The sequence below is a fragment of the Prionailurus bengalensis genome, chromosome C1 (genome assembly GCF_016509475.1).
Source record: "Prionailurus bengalensis isolate Pbe53 chromosome C1, Fcat_Pben_1.1_paternal_pri, whole genome shotgun sequence".
Lineage (NCBI taxonomy): Eukaryota > Metazoa > Chordata > Mammalia > Carnivora > Felidae > Prionailurus > Prionailurus bengalensis.
Window position 1 is genome coordinate 152,824,842 of NC_057345.1, and position 19,715 is coordinate 152,844,556.

Sequence of the window (19,715 nt, forward strand, 5' to 3'; positions counted from 1 at the left end):
TGGCCAATATTTTTGGTTTGCTTTTCTTATTAAAAAAAAAAGTCTCGTTCTCAATGAATGACAGAGGATTTCTGTATCTCAAATTCCAGACATATAAAAGAATTTTCAACGGTCTCTTATTTAGCAAAAGTACAACTGAAAGAAATGAGAATAATAGACTTTTTGAAAGACATTCTTGCTGGAAATTCTCAGTTTTGTCTTTGAAATAAAACAAAGAGTTGATTTTTAATGCTTGTTGGTGATTTTCATTGATGAACCCTTATAAAAAATGAGCTCTCTCAGGAGGTTTGTTGTTGGGTTGTATTTGAGCAGAGTTAGTTATATGTCTATCACCAAAGACCCTCTGGTTGAAGACTCATTGAAGAAATGTCTTTTATTTTTTCAGTAGCAAGGACAGCTTTGCTTCCCCAGAGAAACAGATGTTTTCTCCTTTTTAACTGGCCCTTTCCACATTTTCCTTAAGCTGTCAAGAAATTCAGTGCCAAATTCAATGCTCAAATATAGTAATTGTGGGGTCTGAATGCTGTATATATTGTGTATTTTTTTCCTCCATAAATATTCCCTTTAACTTTTGAGAAAAAGTAACATTCTTTTTTAATTTCAGGAAAAAATATTTTATTATTGTATTGCATATATATTCTCTGTTAAATGACATGAAGCATAAGGAATAATCAATGGATTAATATTTTTTAAAGATTAGGTAAACACTGATATAATCAATCATTATAACCTAGCTCTTAAATTTTTAGAAGACTGTTTTGTATATATAAGTAGTCTTTCCAATTTTATCATATAGTTGTATTCAAAACAAACCTTGTATTCATAAACTTAAAATTAATCTAAAATCAGATATAAGTATACAAATGCTCAATCCCTCCTTTCTTTCCACCCCTAGAATACTTAAACATTTTGAGATTGAAAGGATGCTAAAGGCCAAATTTCAGCCAATTTGTGAATCATAGTAAAACACAGGTGCAAGTGAAACAAACTGCTGTCACACAAGGGAACATTTTCATTTTTGGTCAAACAATTTGCATGCCTGGTTTTCATTTCAAAGCCTTAGAAAATCCAAGGATCATCAATTATACATTTGTCTTTTCTGTATTTCTGTACTACCTGTGTTTATCTAAGTGTAAGAGAGTAGCTTTGTATTATATATAAAATACTTCATTTCACATATAAATATATATACACATAAATATCTATATATCTGTGTGTACACATACACTGTGAATAGCTTCAGAAAGGGAAGAACCAACTCAAAAGCTTCAAATGTAAGAAACAGAAATACACATATTTTATCTTTTACCAGAGCAGTAGAGCTCTTATCAACACAACATCACAACAAAGCGGCAGGAGCCTGGGGGTATCTAAAAGAAGGAAAAAGGAAGGCTGGTGAAAAAAAATCGCCCAGTTTAGAAAGGTGAGCTGCCCAGGTGCAGCATTGTAGAAAAGGAAAGTAAACAGCCTTCCAAGGGCTTTTGCCAGACCAATTTAAGGCAAGTCATATTCAGCATTAGTATTTTTAGTTTGTATTGTATATGCTATTATTACCGATGTCAATTAGTTTGTAATTTCACCCATCATGTCCAATTTAAATTTTTTTAACATGTATTTATTTTTGAGAGACAGAGCATGAGTGGGGGAGGGGCAGAGAGAGAGGGAGACACAGAATCCAAAGCAGGCTCCAGGCTCTGAGATGTTAGCACAGAGCCCAATGCAGGGCTCAAGCCCATGAACCATGAGATCATGAACTGAGCTGAAGTCAGATGCTTAACCGACTGAGCCGCTCAGGCGCCCTGCATCATGTCCAACTTAAAAACCTTGATTAGAGCAGTTTAATTCCAGGATGCCTCAAGTCCTAATTCCAAATATTCCATCAAGTGCTCTTTGAAGCATTCAAGCCCACCTGTCATGGTAAAAAATATTATGTCTTTATTATCCACTCATAATGGAATAGGGTATTATTGGGTCAAATTACTACATTTTAAGAAGGCATTAGTCATGCACATGAACAAGAATAGCACTTGTTAATACCAACAACCACCAGCACAACAAGCTGCAATAGCTTTTTTTATTCCTGTACTTTAGATTATAAAATATAATAATCATCAATGTTGATATGGGTGTTGCATGCCAAAGTGCTAGGACTTTGATTCCTTCAGATGTTTAATGCTTTTTGAAGAACTCCTAGCTTTAGAGTATTACCAGTTACCCTGTGTTCTTGTATATTTGTCCTGTTTTTTAAAAAATTGTATCTTGGGTGTCGGGGGGTTAGTATTTGGAAAGGCATTTTTTAAGGTGATAGTAATTAAAAGATTTTTCTTGCTGGCTTGTCTCTGCCGGTAAGAAAAGAAAAATGTACTCAAATAGTACATGCATATATTGACTTTTTATTTCACATTTTAATGTAAAATTCATGTTTTATTTCTTTTAAATCTATATTTAGTTTTATGCAAGGATATAGCCAAGGATTGTTCATTTTTAAAGGAAGGAAAAATTCATTTTGATGTATTTGGAACTAACCTGAAAGGAGTAAATATGTTTACAAAACAAATGCATGGTATTTTACAGACTTAAAACCATTCCTCAAACTAAATGAATAATGAAAGAGAAATTTATTATGAGAATTTAAAATACAAAAAGACAAGCTTTCCTTTCTTAAATATTTAAAGTTAACTTAAATATTGAGGGTGCTAAAATTAATAGCAAAGATAACAATTCTGAACAAAGGAACTTTCTTTTTCTTTTTAATTTCCACAAGCAAACTCTGAAATAAAAAAATTAGTAAGATTCTGAAGTAATTTCTTAAAGCACCCTTTTTCTTCCTGCGAAGAATGTCATATTCAAAATAATTTAGCACCATAAAAGTTACATAATCATTCTGACATTCTTAAAAGGCAACACAATCATTTTTCATCAAAATGGATGAAGCATAGTGAGATGCCTTAAAACTCACATATTATCCCATTCAGTGATCCAGTGTTCATTATTAAAAGTAAAAGCATGTGGTCAGTTAGAATTCCTTTCATCACAATAAATCAGGTGTTGTTTGAGAATGCTAAACAGTAAACTCAATTAAGACAATTGATAATAATAGTCAAACTATAACCAGGAAAACCCATCTAGAGGTCTTTCTAAAATTCATGATTTAATATAAGAAGTTGTTGGAAGAGGGTAGCCATGATTGTGTTTTAATGAGTTCCTTTAATGAGTTCCTTAGGACATAATCATGGCCCTATAGTTAGCCATCCATTAATACCTATTGACTCACTGTTTTCTCAGCCTATTAGTGATTTTATTAATCAGCACAATTATATTCCAGCACAAGAATATTGTATTTCAGAGGTTTGAGAACTTCAGTGTGCATCAGAATCATCCAGGGGGCTTTTGGTAGAGATTTCTGGACCTCCTCCTCAGACTTTCTGATCAGTGGATCTGGGGAGAGGCTGCAGGATCTGGATTTTTACTAAGATTGCTATGTGATGCGGCTGCTGATGGTTCTAGGAATACTTTAAGAACTACTCTTCTGGTTTAATAACTTTCTAGTTTCTTTTCCTAAGAACAAGAGATACAGTGTGACCAAAAATTTACTAATACTCAAGTGAATTGGGAAAACCTAAGCAATTATAGATTAGGTAAAACGGTCAGCACTCTAGCTAAAAGACAGTTTTCTGTACTAGTTGCTGAGACAAACACTATAGCAGTTTCTGAATTAGAATCTGTAAGAGCAGACAAATTTTGTTCTTTCTGCTACAAGGTACCCTTCCTCTCCCAAGTCACATTATAGGCCTGATTTGACTTATCTGAGGCTAGCACTTAATTCTCAATTGGGCTATTTTTGCTTCAGTCATCTCTCTATATCAGCATCGTCCAATAGAAATAGAAACAGTGTCACAAGAGACATTTTAAATTTCTCATAGCCACAGGGGGAAAAAAAAACTAAAGAGAAACATGAATAAATTTTAACAATATATGTAATTTAACCCCATATATCAAAAATAACAGCATTATTTTTGTAACAATATACAAAAACTTGTTAATGGGATATTTAAAATTTTTATATAAAATCTTTGAAATTTGGTGTCCATTTTATACTTCTAGTACATCTCAATTCAGATGCTAAGTTTTCAGTGATTTAACTGAAAATGTAGTTTAAAAAAACAATAATTTTGTTTACCAGAAAAATATTTACAAACACAAAACACTGACTCAGTGTTTTTTTAATTTAAATTTAATTTAATTTAAAAACACAATTAAAAAAGAATAAGCTTCTCAGTCTTACTAGTCTGATAGTCATTTCAAATTCCTGAAAGCTGCATATGGGTAAGTGACTACCGTGAAAACCAGCACAATTGTATATATTTAACAACAGCATGGATCCATTTCTTTGGGCAGGAGACCTGGGAAGGCCTATGGACAGGAGATTATATTAGGCAATTCTTGAGCCTCCAAAATAGCCCTTAAATCCTACTGAATGTGGCAGAGGGAGAATTGCACGCCTTGAAGAGTACCGAACTCAGTGATGTGATGCACCAAGCCAGAAGAGGAGGACTTCATCATCAATGAAAATGCCTTTTGGTCAAATAATAAAGCTTCACTGAAGGCAGAACGATCACGGATCCATAACAATTACTATTCTATTGCATTTATTATTCTTAATTTCCCAAAGATTTCTATTTGGAGAACTAAACAGTATTCTAATTCTAATATGAATAATTTTGACAATTCAATCCATTTTGAAATAGTCAACTTATTTACAAATAAAATTATTTATTCTAACCTTTTTCACAGACTTCTTCTGAAGGAATAACTGAATTACTTAAAATGTACTTCAATTTGTGATCAATTCCCACAAACGAGAAATTTATTTTGATTAAATTAATTTTAGAAATGTACAAAAGGGAAGAGTAGGAATTTAACAATAATTCTAGGGGCGCCCGGGTGACTCAGTCGGTTAAGCGTCTGACTTCAGTTCCTGGTCCATGGGTTCAAGCCCCACGGCAGGCTCTGTGCTGACAGCTCAGAGCCTGGAGCCTGGTTCAGATTCTGTGTTACCTCTCTCTCTGTTCCTCCCCCACTCACGCTCTGTCTGTCTCAAAAATAAACATTAATTTTTTTAAATAATAATTCTAGAAGAGCTTCTGTTGATAAACTAATATGTTTCAAGAAACTTAAGGCATTTTTATTGACTTACCTCTGTGAGATATTTTAATATTTAATATTTTAACACTGGATTCAACTCTTCGTTAAGATGGTTATCAACCTTGTTTTACAGATGAGGAAAGTAACACAAAATGTGTACTTTCCTCAAGGTCACATAGCTAGTAAATGACCTCTTCTGACTGGAGAAATGACCTCTTCTGGAGAAGACTGTGCTCTTTCTACTGTAAAATTCTGCCACCGTGAAATAATATAGAATTATTCTATTTGCGAAGACCATTATTTATAGGCCAATAATCTGAGAACAAACATTACTGATATATGTTTCATTCTAATCAGAGAACCATCGCTGGAACCTTAGTGACTGAAGAGAACAATTTTACCTTGGTATATAATTCACAGAGCAATATTTAGAGCAACAAAGGAACAGAGGAATTTACTAGAACTCAGACTTAGGCTGAAGCTCCACTTCAAATCAGAAAGATGCTTTCTTTCCTTGTGTTTCTTGGTCTTCATTACTTAGTTACAGAAACTATGGGCAATGACACATTTGGTAACATGCCAAGATGTCTCCAATCATCTCCAAAAAATCAAAGAATTTTCCTCCCAAAATATTTTAAAATCAAAATAACTTCATTTAGTTTTTACTCCCTCACCCTCGATTATACCATTTCTGTGAATATGACAATGTGAATACCTAAATTCCCAGACATGAAATTTTCTAATCTCACTGCCTCAAAGGATTATATAGATTTATAAAATCATTCTAAACTAATTCTAAGTTTAGGTAACTCAGATTTAGGAATAACAGCTTGTGCAACCATTCATTGTTTTCAATTCAGGGGTTTTTGGATGAAGATAATAAAATGTTATTTAAAACTCACAGTTTTTTGAGTTCTTACTATATGCTCTGTTCTTTAATACCAGAAAATAGTAGATGCCTTTGAATTGTGACTGACACAAATTATTACTGTAGTTTATAGATTTCCTTATCTCAGTAATTCATGATTGTGAGTAGGCAATTACTAATAGCTATCATTACTGTTAATAAAAAAACAATGATCTGGGGCACCTGGGTGGCTCAGTTGGTTGGGTGTCGACTTCAGCTCAGGTCATAATCTCATGGTTCATGGGTCCAAGCCCCACATCGGGCTCTGTGCAGACAGCTGACAGCCTGGGGCATGCTTCAGATTCTGTGTGTGTGTGTGTGTGTGTGTGTGTGTGCGCGTGTATGCATGTGTGTGTCTTTGCCCTCCCTGCTCACTCTCTGTCTCTCTGAAAACTAAAGAAGAATTTGAAAAAAAAAAAAAATTAATGATCTGGCCTTCTAGTCCTCAAATTCTACTAGTCAGTGTTACAATTTGCATTGTGCTTTATGGCATTCTGTTTAAGTCACCAAGGGAAGAAATATTAGCAGTCTGAGACAATACAAGTTTTCTTAATAAAGCAATGATACTTTGTATTCCATTAGGCATTCACACAACTGGAAACACTAGATATCTGAATGGAATTTGAGGTTTCAGTAAAACTACAGTTGTGGGAATAAAAAATATTATTTTTTAGTGAAGCCAAAGACATAAAAATTATAACTACTAACTAGGTTAACTCTTAAACTAAAAATATTACCTAAACTAGTTCCTATAATAATCTTTTAACATTTTTAAACACAAGATTATATATTAATCAAATTATAGGAAGCCAAATTTCTGAAGATAAGGCTTATGGTTTATTTTAATTTATAAACCCGAAGTTTAACATCCCTTTGCAAGTTGAAAATAAAGAAGACATAAAATGGAAAACTGATTTATAAATAATTTATATAATATGGACTTTGAAGCCATTTACTAATTATATTTTTTTGCATTCATTCATATATTATTTTCCCCTCTCTTTCTCCTTCCTTCCATCCTTCCTTCCTACCTTCCTTCCTATAAACTTTACTTTTTTAAAAAAAATTAATTTTTTAAAGTTATTTTGAGAGAGAGACAGACAGACAGAAAGCATCAGTGGGGGAGGGGCAGAGAGGGGGAGAGAGAGAATAGCAAGCAGCCTCCGTCAAGCCTGACGCAGGACTCGAATCCACGAACCACGAGATCATGACCTGAGCCAAAACCAAGAGTCCAACGCCCAACGGACTTAACCAACCAAGCACCCTAGACTTTATTTTTTAAAGCAATTTTAGGTTCATAGCAAAATGGACAGCAGATATAAAGATTTCCCCTATATCCCCTGCCCCCACACATGCATAGTCTCCCTTCCAGTTATCAACACTTCCCACCAAAGCGGTACATTTGATCATAAAACAAAACTGATGCACCTTTATAACCTAGAGTCCATAGTTTATATTAGGTTTCTCTCTTAGTGTTGTACACTTTATGGGTTTGGACAAATGTATAAAGTCATGTATCCATTATTATTGTATCACACAGTATTTTCACTGTGCTAAAAATCTCCAGTGCCTTGCTTATTCATCCTTCTTTCCCCCCCTACCTCAACCACCAGCAACCATTGATCTTTTTTTTGTCTGTATGTATAGTTTTGCCTTTTCCAGAATGTCATATAGTCGAATCATACAAGTATGCATCCTTCTCAGATTGGTTTCTTTCACTTAGTCACATGCACTCATGATTGCTTCATGTCTTCTCATGGCTTGATAGCTCATTTCTTTTTAACACTGAATAATATTCCACTGTTTGGATGAACACAATTTATTTATCCATTTACCTACTGAAAGACATCTGGTTTGCTTCCAATTTTTGGTAATTATGAATAAAGCTGCAGGTCACATTTAGGCTGAGATTCAATTTCAGATAGTCTTTGTGAAGGGTGTAAGATCTGTGTCTAGATTGTTTTTTATTTTTTATTTTTTGGATGTGGATGTCCAGTTGGTCCAATACCATTTGTTGAAAAGACTATCTTTTCTCTATTGAATTGTATTTGCTCCATTGTCAAAAACAAAGACAATGTGTGTGTGTGTGTGTGTGTGTGCATGTGTGTGTGTGTGTATGACTATTTTTGAATATATATATGACTATTTCTGAGTTTTCTGTTCTTTTCCATTGATCTAAGTGTCCATTCATTTGCCCATACTACAGTGCCTTGATCAGTGTACCTTTATAGCAAGTCATGAAGATGGATAGTGTCAGTCTTCCAACTCTGTTCTTCAATATTGTGTTATTCTGTTTTTTTTCCTTTTTTTATTTACTCTCCATATAAACTTTATTTTTTAATTTTTAAGTTTATTTATTTTCAGAGATAATAATTTATTTTCAGAGAGAGAGAGAGAGAGAGAGAAAGGGGGAGAGAGAGAGAGAGAGAGAGAGAGAGAGAGAGAGAGAGAGAGAGAGAGGGAGGTTGGGAATAAAGCTGTGGACATAAGTTTTCAGCTCCTTTGGGAAAATACCAAGGAGTACTATTGCTGGATCATATGTAAAAGTGTATTTAATTTTGTAACAAACTGCCAAACTGTCTTCCAAAGTGGTTGAACCATTTTGCCTTCCTATCAGCATATGAATGAAAGTTCTTGTTCCACGTCCTCACCATCACTTAGTGTTGTCAGTATTCCAGAATTTGGCCATTCTAATAGGTCTATAGTGATATCTAACTGTTGTTTTAATTTGAATTTCCCTCATTTGCCATCTGTATATCTTCTGTGTCAAGGTATCTGTTAATTATTTTGGCCTATTTTTTAACTGAGTTGTTTATGTCCTTACTGTGGAGTTTTAAGAGTTCTCTGCATGTGTTGGAAATCCATCCCTTAACAGATATGTTTTTTGCTAATATTTTTTCCCAGTCTGTGACCTGTATTTTCATTCTCTTGAATGTTTCTTTTGCAGAGCAGAACTTTTTAATTTTAATGAAGTATAGCTTATCAATATATTCTTACTGGATTGTGATTTTGGTGTTGCGTATGAAAAGTCAATGCCAACCCTAAAATCATCTAAATTTCTCCTATAATATCTTCAAGGAGTTTTACAGTTCCTCATTTACTCTCCATATAAATTTTATTTTTTTTAATTGTTTTAAGTTTATTTATTTTGAAAGAGAGAAAGAGAGAGAGGGAGGGAAGGAGGGAGGGAGAGAGAGAGAGAGTGCATGGGGAGGGACAGAGGGAGAGAGAATCCCAAGCAGGCTGCACACTTTCAGCACAGAGCCTGATGCAGGGCTCAAACTCACAAACTGTGAGATCATGACCTGAGCCAAAATCAAGAGTCAGATGTTTAACTGGCTGAGCCACCCAGGCATCCCGTCTCCACATAAACTTTAGATCGGTTTGTTATATCCACAAATAACTCACTTGGACTTTGGGATTACATTAAATATACAGATCAAGTTTGGCAGAACTGACATCTTGACAATATTGATTGAGTCTTTCTATCTATGAACATGGAATATTTCTCCATTTTTTAAGTTCTTCTTTCACACCCACTCTCTTTTTCCCAGCATATAATTAGTGAAGGCCTAATATGTGTGAAACATTGTGTTAGACTTTGGATCTGTGGTGATAGTTTTTACCCCATAAAGCCTTTAGTATGGAAGGAATTCAGAAAGAGTTGATTCAGAAAGATTTCAGTTAATCTCTGAGAAGTAAGGCTGGGTTTTAAAGAGACATAAGAAAAACTCTTACTTTTTTCTCTACATTATATAGCCAGTTTGGACCTTTCTCAAACTAAATTTTTGTTATTTTTAAAAAATTAGTTTTTTTTTTAATTTAGAAACTTCCAATTCCCAGGTGAAGAGTAGGCCAAGAAGAATTAAAATAACAGAATGCAAATTTTAAAAATTTTGAAAATGAGGCCCAATATCTTATAATCTATTTCTTTAGTTTACTTCAATTTTGCAATGTGCCATACACACACATGCATGCACACGTATGTAAATGTATTCATGTGCATATTATGTGTGAATGTATACACATGCATACATACACACACGTCTGTGCATACATATAAAATAAAGAATCTGAACTGCATTTTTTGTAAAGTAATTTGGGAATTAGTTTTCCATCTGTAAGGACAAGCAGCTGTAAAATAGAAGATAACAGGTAGAAATGTTCCAAGTGGTGAAGTAAAGGAGACTGGTGGTTGAATATTTCCTGAGATAAACCATCATGCTAGTCCTAACTTGGGTAGTCCAGTGTTTGCTCTGCAAGTCTCAGTACTTGGAGGATGAGGGCTGTCTTGTACATATCAGTGGAATCTCCTCATAGATTTTCTAATCCATTAACAGTGGAATTTTCCAGACAAATCTGAATGAAGATTTAGATAGGATCATTTTTGAGATCCATCAACTGACAATTAGTTTAACTTAAAGATGATTATTATCATTCACTACATAACGAGATAAAACTAAATCATTATTAAGTCTGATGTTATAAAAGAGAGAAAGTTCAAAGAAACAAAACAAAACAAAACATCTGGCAACTGCACTCTTTCCTGAGGCAATCTGAATAAAAAGTTAAAAAAAATATCAGCTTAACTCAGACCCTTTGACATTCTTTAGCTTCTTGTTTCTTGTGATATGAATTTATTAAGAACTAGATCTTTCCGAAGATGCTTTTCCTTTAACTTACAACACTGAGAGATACTAAAATGACATTTTTGAAATTTTTGTTCTGCCTCTTTCTAGAATAAAGTCAAAACTTTATTGAAATGCAACTTAACCTCATTGAAGGTAAAGCATTACTCAGTACTTATGGTAATTATTAAGAAGATAGTTCAAGTTGATTTTTTACTAAGAAACAAATATCACACTTGTATATCAGAAGCATGTTTTGCTGGAAATATTTTGGGGAACATAATAAGATTAGTGGATCTTGTAAGAAGTAAAGCTTTATAAAAGTTTTTTTTTTTTCTTTTTCTAAGGATACATAAGATGATCCAGGTCTAAGTCTTCCGCTTGATGTAAACATTTTTAGACATCCTTAGGGTAGTAAATATATAAGTAAAAGATTATTTTCTAATTTTCCATATTAACTTAGAGGGACAGAGGCAGTATGGAACTAGGATAACAATTTATTTGATTCCATAAAAATTTGTATCATCTTCTGACCGACAGAGATGCACAGATTTCAAAATTCTTTTGTAAGTGATGCATTCTCACCTCTTCTTAATATAATATACATCTGTAATTTAATAACATCTATAATACATCTATACTATGATGTATAGATGAATACACTGAACCCAACAGAGGTTATGCTTTTAACAGCCTGCTGATACAAAATAAGTTTATTATGCTGGGAACACATCTCTGAAATGGGAGAAGTGTGGGTAAGAAAATCAAGACATGAAGTGGGTGCCAACAGAAAGTCTGTCAGAAATTTGTCATCATATCAGAGGTCACGTGTTTACCACACATAATAAAAACCAAATGAATGAGGAAAGAGAAATGTTTTACACTGAATTTTGTTTGAGATAGAGGTAAACTAACATTGACAGGAAAGTCCTATCAAGACTCATGGTTGCTCGGCTCACCATCTTTACCCTTTATATCTGCTATCAGTCTCTGTTACCTAATGCCATCTAACTGATGCTAGATAATTTATGCCAGTAAGTTCCACTCTTGGGAGATTGGTGAGTAAAAAACTACTTTTTAAATTTAAAACACTTAACAGACATGATTTTATGTGTGTCACTTTTCTTTTAATCTGCATATATCATAGCACAGAAAGTTGAAAATGAATTTAAATTTAGTTCTAAAATCTGATGCAATATGTGCCTCTAAAACTTAGTGTCCTAGTTTATCTTAAAATACAAAACCTTCCTTTCACAAATTAAAAAAATAGCATCTCATAATTTGTCAAATAACTAGTTATGCTAAAGGCCAAGCCAACACCCGCCCTTCCAAAATGAAGAATTAGCTCAAAATATTTCTTTTTTCATTTCAGAAGCTTTTTAAATTTTTAAATAAGACATTTAAAAGCAATTTAATTTGGTATAATGAATCTTCAGAGTTGGTGGAACAAATCTTACAATGAGAGTCTTCTACAAAGAAAATATAATATAGAAGCTGGTTTTATCTCTTTGTTCCCTAGAACATCAGAGAGTCATGTATTGATTACTACAAGGGGTGATAAGAATTTGAAGGCATGCACAATCTCCCATTTATTGTTTGGTAGACTTTGTCTGAAGAAGTATAAAATTTAGAAAACTGTGTCTGGTAGGTAATCAGCATGATCAGAAAAGTGCAACAAGGAAGACCACAGACAAGATTGCACTTGAAAATATTATATACGAATAGAAAAAAAAAACAAGAAAACTGATAAAATGGTTATGTGCCAGGACAGTGTATTTAACCACAAATATTCAGTGGGTGAATGGTATACGCCAGGAGCTCTTGCAAGTATTCTCATTTCATCCTTTTCACAATTTTCTGAGGCAGGTTCTAGTGTTCCTCCTGCTTTACAATTAAGAAAGAGATATTAAGGATTTTGCCCAAGATCACATACCTTATAAATAGTAGAGCTAAGATTTGTACCTAGCCCTCAGAAACCAAGTTCATGTCATCATATAGAACCAGCAGTTTGAAAAATAGGTTACTTGCAAACTTATTGTTTTATAAATAAAAAAAAAATAACTTAGGAGCTTTGTTTTGACCACTTAAAATCAGTGTTATTGGGGACATAGTGTTATTTGTAATGAGTATACAGGCTAGATAAGGAGAAAATTTACTATTATAAAACCATTATAAAATCAGCAGAGGATTATGGGTCATCTTGTGTAAGACAGTTTAGAAATGCTGTCCTTTAGAGGAACTGAGGATTTCCAAGAGCTCAAGGTGGCAGAAATGTCTTCATAATTAGAAAATACTTGGGCTGGGGCGCCTGGGTGGCTCAGTCGGTTGGGCGGCCGACTTCGGCTCAGGTCATGATCTCGCGGTTTGTGAGTTCGAGCCCCGCGTCAGGCTCTGTGTTGACAGCTCAGAGCCTAGATCCTGTTTCGGATTCTGTGTCTCCCTCTCTCTGACCCTCCCCCATTCATGCTCTGTCTCTCTCTCTATCTCAAAAATAAATAAACGTTAAAAACAATTAAAAAATAAAAAAGAAAATACTTGGGTTGGAAAAACATGAATGAAAATTCAGAAACCTGAGTGCTTGTGCTTGTAGGGCAGGGATAGACTGTTCTGGAGAGAGTAGAGGGGGAAGAGTGTGAAAAGGTGAAAGATTAGAGAAGCTAGACCATTTCAAACTGTGGGATCATGACAGGAAGTCAAGTGATCATGACAGAAAGTCAAGTTAAAATAATAACTTCATTATTTTAAAGGAAACACAACAGGAAAATGAAAGTAAATTGTACATAGTATGTGTAAATATGGTTTCAGGAAACTTCTTTCAAATATGTGAGTGGATAGCACAGTGTGTGTGTGTGTGTGTGTGTGCGTCTGTGTGTGCGCACGCTCGTGTGTGTGTGTGTATGTGTGTGTGCGCGCGCGCACATGCCAGGTTACAATATAAAATATATTTCTTTTCTGGTCATGGTTTAAAAAGTTTGAAAAACATCAAGCTGCAGAATGGAGTTCATTTATAAGAGACCCTTGAAAGTTACCATATCAACAGAGACTTATGGGAAGCAGAAAGAAATGGGAGGTCCTCAGATATTTTCTTTAAAGTGACACAAGTTGAGATCAGACTGGCAGTGAAATATAAGATAATTAGAGTGAGGTTAAAATGAGCATTAGGCCTTGGGAAATGGTATCTAACTACAGTAAAATAATAGTTCTACAGGTAAGAATGCAGAGGTCAAAGTACAGATGAAAAGTCAACAATAACAATAAATAAGTAAGATCCAAAGACAGTAGAAGATGAGAATACAACAATCAGAGAGGAAGAACACTACAATATCAAGAAAGATGAGAAAGGAGAGTTTCCTGGCATATATTCTGAAGAAGGGCAGGCTGACCTTGCAGTGAAAATATCCTTAATGACCTTTGAGAATGCAGTTTCACTAGAATGTCTGGGATTCAAAGATTTCTGGAACTCAAAGTTGGAGAGAGTGGTATGGTAAGGAAATGCAGAAAGAGGGTTGGCAGAAAAAAGAATCTAGAACTCTCATGTGGAAAAAAAGAGACCAAAAACAGAGAATAACTAATGGGAAAATAACAGCTACCTTCTCGACCCTCCCTCTGAAACTTAGGCAATATCTTTGCATGTTCGAAGTCAGAGAGGACAAAGACTATGGAGACAGGGATTAGAAATACTGAAGGTGAGGAGATAAGTCAGAAAATACGGCAAACTGTATAGTTAACATTAGATTGTTTTTTTCCCAGAATCCAAACAGGACCAGGGATAACTGGTACACGCTAACCTTCAATTCAAAGAAAGCTAAGATGATCACACATAAAAATTAAAGCCAAATTTGCACTCTTCTGCTCTGCCAGAAGTCTTCCTCACCAGCTGCATCCCTCTCTTTCTGTATACACAATAGTACCTCTGAACAGTAGGTAAGAAAATTTTATTAGAGGGGTTGTAAAATATCAGGCTGCCATCAGGGGTGATTGGTGAAGCTCATTAAAACTTGGGGTGAAACTCTGAAAACCTTTAGATCAGCACTTCATGTCCATCATTCACTCTCTCCCAATTGTTGCTGGGAAAAGCCATAAGGGCACTAGAAGACTTAATTATTTCCTATCCACAATGAATCACTGCTCACACAGCTTTACAAATTTAACAATTCATCCATATTTCTCTTAAGTCTGTCATTATAAAAATTTGATTTTCATATTGGTGTTCTCTTTTACATTTTATATACCAAATATGACAGAGTATTTAATAAACCATGCCCTAGCATTACTTAGAACTTTGGGAGAAATCTGAGTTGTAGTGAATGGTCTTATCAGTAATATTGTCTATCTCTTTCAAGACTGCTCTAATAACTTCTAAACTCCATTAACCAAGAAATCTCTAAGCAGACATGCTAATACAGTTCACAAAAATTCCTAGGCTTTTTTTTGACTGAATAGCTGATATGGAGACAAATTCATATGGGCGGCAAAAATCCAGCTACGGTAAAGAAAAAAATTGTGAATCATACCACCAATAAGTTTTTGATAAAAAAAGTACAAAAACCTATTATTTCAGGTATGGGTGATATAGTCTTTTTACATTTCCTGTTAATAAGTAACTCCCCTCACCCACATAACTATTCTAATACATTTTCTATAGGAGTAGACAAAGAAATTTACCACACCAATCTTTACTAATGGAGGCCTGCATTCAAGAAAGAAAATCGCTAAACACTATGCAGCCACTAGTCGCCTGAATTTCAAGAAATTTTGAAAATTCTGGTGTAAAACCAGAATTCTAATGACTATTAGGAAATAATGTTAAACTTCGGTAATAAATAGCAGTTTCCCCTCATTCTGACTTAAACCTTATGAGCCCTACTTATATACACACTGTTCATACTGATAAAAAAAATCCATGTGTAATAAATAGTATAAAATAATGGTGCATAATGTGGTATTTGTATATGATATATATATACATATATATATGTGTCTATGTAACACACGTATATCCACACATATATATAACACATGTATATAACATATATATGTGTTTATATATATATATATATATATATATATATATATATATATACACACACACAGATACACACACACTTATGTGTGTGTATATATAACGTGTGTGTGTGTGTGTGTGTGTGTGTGAATGACTTTCAATTTGGTAATTACACCCAGTATAGCCATCCCTGTTAATAAAATTCCAAAACATCTCAGCATACTTTGGTAAACAGCCACTAATCATGGCTTTCTGTATGCTGCCCGCCCTACCTTGGCTGCACCAGATCCCATAGACTACCACGTGATCCAGCTACTAGGGGATTATTCCTGGCACACGAGAGACTGCCAGGATCCTGCTCCAGCATATGCTTGGTTGGCTCCCTACTTTTCTGGGAAGTAGTCTTTTCTAGCTAGTGGTCTGTTTGATCTAAGTCCATGTCTTACAGATTGATTAATATTTCTTCTCTCTTCTTACATAAGTAAAACAAAACAAAACAACCAAAAACAAAAAACCTAGCCAGAGCACTGTTATGATTCCCAACCTTAGAATCCTTTATCTTTTAAAGTACTATACATGCATTTCAGTGGCAGTTATACTGAGTTTTAATTAGTTTCTAATCAAAATGAGTAATAAGATTTGTATTGGAAGCTACTTCAGTAATGAACCCTTCTATGTTTAGATTTCTCAAACACCTTGTGCTATAATGTAACCCTTAATGAGAAAGAAACTAGATTATTGAAATATTATATTATGAAAACTTCCTCCCCTAACTATCATTTAGGAATTAAAGGGAAAAATGATTTAGAAAAAAACAAGCTACAGACACCTAAACCTTCAGATAAAATAGATAACATGACTCTTGATACCATTACTTTTTCAGTGAGGCAGAAATACTTCAACAGAACATATACACAATTAAAAAGTTAAAGTAACTAAGACACAATCTATCAAATGAAGCTAGTAGCAAATGGAATAGTGTGTCTTCAAAACACTGACCAGTCACCCACCCAAGAGATGGAGTTTTAAAAAAAAAATGAATGTTTCATTATTTTCCACAATTGGGCGAATTAAGAGTGCAATCAGCAGGGCAGATCCTGCAGGAAGAAAATATCATTAACTGTGGTTTCTTTAATTGTCCTACCACCAGTGTCCTCTTAGGCACAACTGGGAGCCAAAAGGGCACAGAATGATAATAGTTTGCACCATAGTGGTGCTTCAGATAAAGTGTAATCTCTAAAGATTGTACTCAATTTCTGAAACTGTAGTCAGAAAAACACAGACTCCAAAAGTCTAGCTGTAACTAGAATGTACCGTCCTCAGTTAATTTTTTTTCTCCACAGTGAACATGAATTGTCTTCGTGGCACAGCTAAGCCTGAATGATGTTAACATTTCACAGAGACACAACTACAAACATTCTCCAAAACTATCTGCAACAGCTCATTACCCAAAACTACCTGCAAGGACTCATAAAGCAAAATAAGTCAGACTCACCAACTTAAATGGATTAATATTGTTTCATTTCCAATGTCCCTGTCGATGCTCTGTGAGATGTGAGTTCCTTTCTTACTGACACTACTGCAGTGTCATTTTATGGCAAATAGTGATGCCTTACTATTTTAATATACAGTACAAGTAGCACCATTCCTTCTCAAGGGCTTAAATCAATTTATAGATTCATACACTTCATGTATTATATTGGAAAAAAGAAAGTGTTATGAAAGGTTGTTTAAAAAGCACCAAAAGAGCAAATGAAATGCTCGGCAAGGAAATACAAAGCTACATGATTGTTCAAACTCAGTAAGAAATGCCAATTTGAAATTCAGGCCAAGTGTTCCTCGTCTTCAAGGAAGCAAAAACTGACTCTGTTGATACTTGTAAGAGTATTGTTTGTTTGAGTGCACGAGCAAGAAGACAATGGGGAATCAGCCCTATTTTAGAAATTGGAAGATACAGGCCCTGGTCTTGATTTCAAGTGAGCTTGGACAAGTTGCTTGGCCTTGCCTCCTCTGTAAAATAAAGGTTTTCGAAAGAGAGAAGGAAGGGAAGCGGGGAGGAAGGGAGGGAAAAGGGGAGGAAAAGACGCAGGCGGGAAGGAAGCTGGTTAGTCAGTTTCCATTTGGGGAACTGCTACTCTGGGCCAGGAACCATTTGTCCACTTCCTAGAAAGTATAATGTGGGATCTGAGTTCCTCACCATCTTAAAATTTTGTGATTCTGCAGCAGTTCATCTTTAGATACTATTGTTTTAAATAGATTTTAAAACAGGGGGGAAATGCCATTATCATCATTATCTTATTTTCCATGAGGCTTAATGTAGTTACTTCACCAAAGAGATGAGGTGTGGAAGGCAAAATCAGCCCCTATTAGCTTCTACTTTTGAAAAAGTAAATCTGTTGTTTGGAACAAAGACCTGTTATCTATAGAGGGTAAGTTCTTTTATCTGTGTATCTGTCAATATATGGTCTCACACAATAAGGTATAATGAATTCCAGTGTTGCCGCCTTTGTTACAGAGACAATTAGGGTGTCCTGTTATCCATTATTCATCACTCTTGCCTTAGCTCCAAATAGAACAGCAAACACATCTAAGGAATAAATATTCTTCACACTGAAGAATTCATCCTTCTGGGATCACCATGTCTAGTCTCAGATAACCCTCTTGAACTTGTGCTTGTCAGAGATTTCATTGGCATGTTTTCTTTTGAGGGGATGAAGCAGGAGTGTTTCTCTCTCTCTCTCTCTCTCTCTCTTTCTCTCTCTCTCTCTCTCTCTCTCTCTCTTAAAACATTCTTCTTTCTATTATTCCCTCATTGACTTGAACCAGTTTTCCTACCCTCCTCACTTTCCACATCAGGCCCATGTATGGGTTTTCTTTGTACTTCACAGCTTTGTTTTCCTACATGTTTTCCCCCATTCTCCATCTCTACTTCTGTTTTTTGCCTCTTCCAGTAACAGAAACAAATACGAACTTTGTCTTTTATACTCTGAAAATTATATTTTTTACAGGAAGTAATCTCTCCAAACATTTCAAATTTAAAGACCAGAGATCCTAATCTAATGTTTACTACAATTAAAGGAGAGAATATACCTTATCCTCTTATTCTAAACATGCTGGTTCAGTTTAGAATGAAAGGAACAGAATTACCAGTGAATCCTCTGTTTAAAGCAGTGAAGTTTTAAGATTGCAAACCAATAAAAGTAATCAGAATCATAGTAATAAAAAATGAGAGGGGTGCCTGCGTAGCTCAGTTGGTTAAGTATCTGACTCTTGATTATGGCTCAGGTCATGATCTCAGGATCGGGAGATCAAGCCGCGTGTCGGGCTCTGCACTGGGAGCGGAGCCTGCTTGACTCTCTCTGCCCCTCCCCTGCTCTCTCTCTTTCTGTCTCTCCCCAAAAGAAAACACACACACACACACACACACACACACACACACACACAAAGAGACACATGAGAGGCACCTGGATGGCTCAGCTGTTTGAACATCTGACTCTAGGTTTCTGCTCAGGTCTTGGTTCTAGAGTCCTGGGATCAAGCCCTGAGTTGTGCTCTGCGCTGAACATGGAACCTGCTTAAGATTCTCTCTCTCTCTCTCTCTCTCTCTCTCTCTCTCTCCCCCCCCTGCCTCCTCCCTCCCCCAAAGCTTGTGTGTGCTCTCTCTCTAAAAATCAATCAATCAATAAATGAGACACATGACATTTTTTCCAAAGATATAAATATGCAATAATAATCTTTAGTGATCTATCACATGACAAAATAATTAGGATATAGTTCAACTCTCATTATGATAAATGTGAGCAAACACTCCATCATTAGGAAAATCTTGTGAAGTAATGCAATCGTGTATGCACTAGGTTTTAGGTATGGTTTTGAACTGATCTTACTCTATTAAACATAAAGAGGAATAAAAGAAAGTAAGGAACACAACAATTGGGTCAGAATGCCCTGATTAATTATGCATACTGAAAAGCAAAGGGGCACCAAAGGATGGCCACTAAGGAAAACTGGCTTCCCTTTGTGTCAGTCT

The 19,715-nt window shown here is 35.0% G+C and overlaps 1 protein-coding gene and 1 long non-coding RNA gene across 4 annotated transcripts in view; one reads left to right on the forward strand and one right to left on the reverse strand.

Moving 5' to 3' along the window:
* LOC122481392 overlaps positions 1-17,330 on the forward strand; it is a 46,200-nt gene extending 28,870 nt beyond the window's left edge. The window contains exons 4-5 of the long non-coding RNA XR_006296843.1: positions 14,431-14,604; positions 17,029-17,330. This is a non-coding gene — a long non-coding RNA (uncharacterized LOC122481392). The remainder of the gene's footprint in view (positions 1-14,430; positions 14,605-17,028) is intronic.
* KCNH7 (potassium voltage-gated channel subfamily H member 7) overlaps positions 1-19,715 on the reverse strand; it is a 484,953-nt gene that overhangs the window by 441,467 nt on the left and 23,771 nt on the right. The gene's annotated exons all lie outside the window — the stretch shown is intronic.